Source organism: Peromyscus maniculatus, chromosome 2 (genome assembly GCF_049852395.1).
Source record: "Peromyscus maniculatus bairdii isolate BWxNUB_F1_BW_parent chromosome 2, HU_Pman_BW_mat_3.1, whole genome shotgun sequence".
Taxonomy (NCBI): domain Eukaryota; kingdom Metazoa; phylum Chordata; class Mammalia; order Rodentia; family Cricetidae; genus Peromyscus; species Peromyscus maniculatus.
In genome coordinates, this window is record NC_134853.1 from 162923209 (window position 1) to 162929328 (window position 6120).

The 6120-nt window shown below is 45.6% G+C and overlaps 1 pseudogene; it reads left to right on the top strand.

Annotated features, from left to right (window-relative positions):
• Positions 1-399: 399 nt before the first annotated feature.
• Positions 400-4757, top strand: LOC143271708 (preferentially expressed antigen in melanoma-like protein 1; annotated as a pseudogene).
• Positions 4758-6120: the final 1363 nt, after the last annotated feature.

Below are 6120 nucleotides of genomic sequence, written 5' to 3' on the forward strand. Positions count from 1 at the left end.
GGATTACAGGCTTCTGTCACTACTCCCAGCAATATAGTGTCTGAGTGATGAGAAAAACTACCCCAGGAAGTTGAGTTAGCTTTCAGAATCCTCAGGAGTCCCTTCCCACTGGGAATGGAATCCAGTGCCCCACTGGTTGGAAACGGGTGAGAGTGAAGTGGGCTGTGACCACTGATACTTGGGAGATGACAGTGCAAATGGGGGTGGGGGTCAGAAGGGGGGTGGGGGTGGGGGATGATATGGATTTGTGGGTCAGTGGAACATAGAGCAGAATGAGCAGTGACTGTGGCCCTGTGTTTCTGTGATGAGTGAGAAGGGCCCTCTAATCATTATCATGAAAATATAGATGTCTTTTTCTAAATGCTTCTCTGGGATCTTTCTCCCTGAAGATCCCCCAAAATGAGCAGCAAGACCCTACTCACACTCCAGGAACTGGCTGGCCAGAGACTGTTGAGAGAGGAGGCCTTGGCCAACATTGCTTTGAAGAACTTACCCATAGTATTGTTACCACAACTGTTGAAGCAAGACTATGCTGGTCATCATGTTAATGTCCTGAGGACAATAGTGTCTTCGTGGCCCTTCCCCCGACTCCCTCTGGGAGCTCTGAAGAGAAAAAGCTCCTTAGAGACCCAAGCACAAGTTGTCCTAGAGGAGATTGATAAAGTGCTTATCCAGGAGGTTCGCCCCAGGTGAGGAAGACTTGGGTACCCTGGGAGGGAATCCCAGAGCAGAGATGGTAGGAGTCAAAATGGGGAAGAGGGGCCACAGATGGAGCAGAGGTTTCTGATGGCAGCAGCTTTCAGACTACAGACTTTGGCCATTGCTGAGCCATCTGGGAAAGGGCTGTGCAGGGGGTGGGACTCATGGTGGATACAGCTGTGGCTGAAGGACTACCCCTGCTTCCCATGGGTACTAGAAGTGGGAGAGGGAGACACTGAAGGACATGGAAGAAAGTAAGACAGAATGGAACTTCAGGGCTGGAATAAAACACAGACAAGATATTGTGTCCTGGCCTAGCTGCTGAGGCTCTTTTCTGTTTTCCCCACAGGCAGGACAAACTGGAAGTGCTGGATCTATGGTCTGTGGGTCAGAACTACTTGGATATGCGGCTTTGGTCCATGGATAACTGGTTACCACAGACCTCAAGTGAGACTCAAGCACTGGCAGGCCATTTGAAGGCGGGAGTGAAGAAGCCCTTGAAGGTGGTGGTGGACTTGTTCATGGAAGGCCCCCTTACCCAGTTCTTAGGGTACCTCCTTGAGTGGAGTGATAAGAGGAAAGGCCTGTTACAGCTGTACTGTAATGAGCTTCAGATTGGTCAGCATCCCGTTTTAAACACAAGAAGCTCTCAGAAAAGGTGAACCTGGAGTATGTAGAAACACTGGGCCTGCACGATGCTTTCTGCAATCCAGTTTTCTTGCTTAACTTGGCTTCTTACCTGGGCTGCATGAGGAACCTGTGCAAGCTCTCTCTCACCAACATCCAAGGAGATAACTTTATTTCCCCAGAGGAGAAGAGCTATATCATCATCCAGTTCACCTTGCAGTTCCTCAAGCTGGAGTATCTCCAGAAGCTGCATCTGGAAACTGTTCCCTTCCTTGAGGGCCACCTGCACCAGCTGCTTGGGTAAAGACAGATGCTCTGCAGAGCAGAACAAAGCCCTGTTCCTTTATAGTAGTGGGCACCTGCTCCCTGTACCCACTAGTGGATTGACAGTGCTGAGGCATTAGAAATGTCAAGGCATTGTTTCCTGTCTGCTCTGGCCTGGAGAGAGCTCTCACATAACCAGTGGTGCAAAGGATCAAGGTTAAGCTGGGGTTGATGGTCTGGAAAGGCACCCATGTTTTTTAGCCAGTTATGAAGCAATGAGATCTAGTGAGTGGATTCTAGTTTCTTCCTTAGCTGGTGTGTTCAAGAAAGCTGAAGACACAGGAGGGCATTGATGAAAGCATGTCACACCTGCATTAGTTCCCAATCTGTGCTCTATTCAGCAGCCATGCGTATGGACACAGCAGGCTGCCTACTATTTCCCATTAAGGAAAGGCTGGGGTTTTTCTTTTTCTTAACTGAAAAGATGCTTTTTACTTTAAGTTAAACTATAGAAATGGATGAAAACTTAAAAGAGTGCTTACCAGACATTTCCCTTGGAGCCAAGCTGAAGTATGATCATATTGCCTGACTTGATTCCAGTCAAGTTAGCTGGCCTAAGAATTTCCTTTTCTTAATAAGTAGATTTATATAATTATATAATTAAGTCAAATAGTGAAGTAATGACAATCAAGTAACTTGTGCATCTGAAAGGTACAGATTTAGAATTGATGGTACTATCTGAAGTTTTGAGCAGAAATTAGCAGTTTGCCTTCTTTGAAGAAATAAGGAAAATTTGCCCTACAGATCTCCTGATGTTTCATATGTATATGTTTGTGGGCCTGAGCCAATGTTTGCATATCATGTGCTAGGTGCCTGTGGAGATCAAAGAGGGCATCAGTTTGCTCCCTGGGTACTGTTTCAGGGGATTTTGAGCCACCATGTTGGGAACAGAATCCATATCCTTTATAAGGACAACAAACGTTCTTAACTACTGAGCAGTACCTCTAACCCCACTTTCTTTTTTTTTTTGACACAGTGTTTCTCTGTATAGCCCCACCTGTCTCTGAACTTGTTCTGTAGACCAGGTTTGCCTTGAACTCATGGACCTCAGCTTGTCTCTGCCTCCTGAGATGCTGGGATTAAAGGCATGTGTCATCTTCATTCTATTCTAATTTATTTATCTGTGTTTTTCAGTGGGGCGGGGAGGGAGAGCCACAGCATACTTGTGGAGGTCAGAGGACAACTTGCATCAGTCATTTTCCTCCTTCAACCATGTTGGATCCCAAGGATCCAAAGCAGATTGTCAGCCTTGGTGACAGGCGTCTTCATCTACCAAGCACTCTCACTCTGAATGGACTGGTTTTGTTTGTTTGTTTGTTTGCTTTCTGAAACAGTTTCTCTGTATCCTTGGCTGTCCTGGGACTTGTGTAGTCAGAAGATTTCCTGTGACCCACCTGGTCCCACAGCCACTCGGTCCCAAGTAAACATACAGAGGCTTATTAATTAGAAACTCTATGGTCTATGCCTCAGGCTTTTTGTTAGCTAGTTCTTATAACTTAACCTATTCCTGTTAATCTGTTTTGCCATGTTGCCCTTGGCTGTTCCCTTATCGGTCTGCTGACACATTGTTGCTCCTTCCATGCCTAGCTTGCATCTCCCTCATCCCACCTTTCTCTTTCCTGTATCTCTGCTTGAATTTCCTGCCTGCCTCTGAGCTGCCTTGCCATAGGCCAAAGCAGCTTATTTATTAACCAACGGGAATAGAAATACATCCCACAGTAGACTTTGCTCTGTAAACCAGGGTGGCCTTGAACTCTGCCTCCCAAGTGCTAGGATTAAAGGCATGTGCTACCACCACCCATCAGGAATGGTCTGTTTTTAAGATTACTTCTTTTTTTAAAAATTAAAAAAAAAAATTTTTTTTTAAAGATTGGTTCTATGTTGCCTAGATTGGCCTTGAACTCCTTGGTTGTATTGCCTCAGCTTCCAGGTATCAATATTATAGGTGTGTACCCCAATACTCAGCTTGCTACCCTGCTTCCTGCCAAGGCAGGACCTAGCTATGTAACTCTGGCTGTCTTGGAATGTATACCAGGCTGGCCTCCTACTCGAGGAGATCCACTTGTCTCTGCCTCCCAAGTGCTAGGATTAAAGATGGAAACCGCAATGCCCAGTGTCCATACACAGTTTTAATGGTTTTAAGCCTGTGTAGGTGATGGGTAGTTGGGAAATGTGTGTCACTGAAGTTAATTGAAGGAAGGGTGCACAGGTAAGCACAGAGAAAGGAACGGAGAAGATGTGCTTGAGGGGTGGTGACATTGGATTGTTCCCAGATCTTGCCTGGGTTGGTCCTCCTTGGTCCTTCCTGTGTGTGCCCTGTTAGTCTAGCCAGCATTTGGGTCTTGCTTGATAGTGAGGGAAGGATGTGCAGTTAAGGATGGTGCCAAGCCTCAGTACAGATTTTAGTATGTAGACAGTCATGCAGCATCATGAGTACTGATCTGCCATACAAATAGAAATATTTTGACCCACACTTTCCTCTTCTGTGTCATTACTGGCCATCTTCTGTATTAGCCCTCAGTTCTAAGAACTGTCTGTTTTCCTAATTAGGTCCTTGAAGACCCCCTTGGATGACCTGGATGTGACTCACTGTACACTCTCAGCATCAGAATGGGACAGTCTTTCTGAGTTTCCATGTGTCAGTCAATTGCAACAACTGAATTTGAAAAATGTCAGATTGACTGATCTAAGTCCTGAACCCCTCCGAGTTCCATTAGTAAAAGATGGACCCACCCTGGTGACCCTGGACTTAGAGGACTGTCAAATTGAGGATCAATATCTCCATGACATCTTACCTGCCCTGAGCAGCTGTTTTCAGCTTCTATGGGAATCAAATCTCCTTGCATGCCCTGAGGGGCCTACTACACCATCCTGCCAGTTTGAGAAAGCTAAAGATGGAGCTGTACCCTGTTCCTCAGGAAAGCTATGATTACAGTGGTACTCTCCACGTGGAACTCATGAGAGAACATTGTGATTAACTTATGAATATTGTCAAAGCCATTAGGAAGCCTGGGAAGGTCTTTTTTGGTACTGAACACTCCTGTGATTGTAACAATCGATATATCTACAACAAAACCCCATTGTGTGATTGTTGGAGTTATTACTAGTTGTGTGTAAATATCAAGCTTCCTGTGGACACTGGGAAATGAAAAACAAGGCACACATGTCTGGTCAGAGGACACATAACACATGGTTTTAGACTGATGCTCCAGGGTGGGAGGGAAAAGTTAGTTGATGCTGTATTCAAGAGGAGGGAAAAATTTGACTTGGGCATGTTGACAGGTGTCATGGGAGTAGATTCTGGCAGGTTGGATATATAAGGGTGTTACCCCAGCATGGAGCTTCTGCTAACTGTTCTTATATCTTAAATTAACCCATTTCTATAAATCTATACCTTGCCACGTGGCTCGTGGCTTACCAGCATCTTCACATGCTGCTTGTCATGGTGGCAGCTGGCAGTGTCTTTGACTCAACCTTCCACTTCCCACAATTCTTCTCCTCCTTGTCCCGCCTATACTTCCTCCTGCCTGACTACTGGCCAATCAGTGTTTTATTTATTAACCAATTAGAGCAACACATTTGCCATACAGAACATCCCACAGCAGAACAGGAAGGCAATAAAGGCGCAGGTTAGACAGAAGAAGCTCTCTTGGGAGGCTATGGTGAAATGGTGAGCTAAGGTGAGTTGGCGGCTATTGCTCTGATATCTATGGCTTGCACCCCTGCATTTGGCTCTGTTTCTTTTTTTTTTTTTTTTTTTTCGTTTTTTGGTTTTCTGAGACAGGGTTTCTCTGTGTAGCTTTGTGCCTTTCCTGGAACTCACTTGGTAGCCCAGGCTGGCCTTGAACTCACAGAGATCCGCCTGGCTCTGCCTCCCGAGTGCTGGGATTAAAGGCATGCACCACCACTGCCCGGCCGGCTCTGTTTCTTATTTAATAAGACTGCTTAGAAATTTGTCTTCAACACCCTGTCTAGAAAAAGTAAACCAAAAGCAGGAACATCATCAACAACAAAACTCATTCATTGATCCAACCACAAACACTGAGTCATAAATTGCTGATCTATGTATTTATGTTTTAAATGTTTTGATCGGGGTTTTAAAGTGTAGCTAAGGTTAGTTGCAACTCCTGTGGCCTAGGCTGATCTCCAATGCTTAGCAATCCTCCTGTCTCCATCTGCCTCTTGTTATGGTGTGAGCTGCCACACCTGAGATTTATTCTTGTGTGAACAACACAGTTCTGAAGTGATTTGGCTCATCATTTACAGGACTGTGTCTCATGATCGACCTGAACCATAGAGCTGAGGATGTCATTCATTGTTAAAGGACCTTTGTCCAGGTCTTCATGAAGCTCATCAGGGGTTGAGCTGGATGCTGTGGCAGTCAATTGCTAGGACAGCTACACAGAAGACTGAGGCAGGAGGGTGGTGTGAGTGCATTGCTCTTGTGAGGAGAGTACTGGTGATTCAGCT